The sequence below is a fragment of the Trachymyrmex cornetzi genome, unplaced genomic scaffold (genome assembly GCF_001594075.2).
Source record: "Trachymyrmex cornetzi isolate Tcor2-1 unplaced genomic scaffold, Tcor1.1 scaffold193, whole genome shotgun sequence".
Taxonomy (NCBI): Eukaryota; Metazoa; Arthropoda; class Insecta; order Hymenoptera; family Formicidae; genus Trachymyrmex; species Trachymyrmex cornetzi.
In genome coordinates this window covers 242,886-243,928 of record NW_017296561.1, presented here as the reverse complement: position 1 = coordinate 243,928, position 1,043 = coordinate 242,886, and positions in this window count along the sequence as shown.

Below are 1,043 nucleotides of genomic sequence, written 5' to 3'. Positions count from 1 at the left end.
CACAATATTGCTGTAAAATGGAGAATTCCAACAAATGAAATTTATTTAGATGAAATAGATCGACAAGCACCAATACCGTATGGTGACATTGATGTAAATAATGCTGAACAAATACGACGGGATATTGTTCGATGGTTTTTTCCGAATAGACGAGGTATGTTGCGTTTTCTTTCATTTTTTAATATTTTCATAATTAATATGTACATCAAATGTTAAAAGTTCTCAATTAACTTCTGAAACAAAGATTCTTGTGCATAAACATCAATAGTTGATAAATAGCTAGAGATTTGTTTTTAAAGATAATAAAAGTTAACTTGTATATTTATCTTAGAGTTTATTTGTTCACTTATCTTAGAATTTACATTTTAAACTTATTATTTTTATGTTATTTGTTTACTTACTCATAAATTATGTTACTTTAATACTACAAAATAAAAAATTTTAAACTATTACTTTATTTGAACACTAAAAATTAAAAAATTAGATATTAATTTAATACAAAATATTCAAATATCATAATTATGTTATGTTAAATTAACATTTGGGTACCTTAAACGTTCAATACAACAAATTTTATGTTCCAGATGCGAATGTAATCTCTCGAGCTGCACACGACTGTAAAAGATTACATTTTTTAACGTATTTACAAGAGACTAAATGAAGTATTCGTAAATTTTGCTAGTGACTTTACTTTATTGTTGTACATATGCAAACAAGCAATAAATTACAGTTATCACTAATTTAAAACACACCAATTTTTTTATTAATCATATGTTTCTTGTGTAAATTTTACAATATATTAATTTATATTTATAAAAAATAATATATTATAATGCGTGCCTAAATAAATTTCATATACATACCCAATTTTCCTTATTTTTAATTTGGTATATACTCCTCATATTGTGTAATGATGAAACACTTGTTTCACATTTATTTACTTTTGTATTTTGTTGAATAGAGCGCTTTTTCTGTTTTAAAGAATTATTTATTTTATTATCTTGTTGCGAATGTATTTTATTTATTGAATCTTATTAATTAAA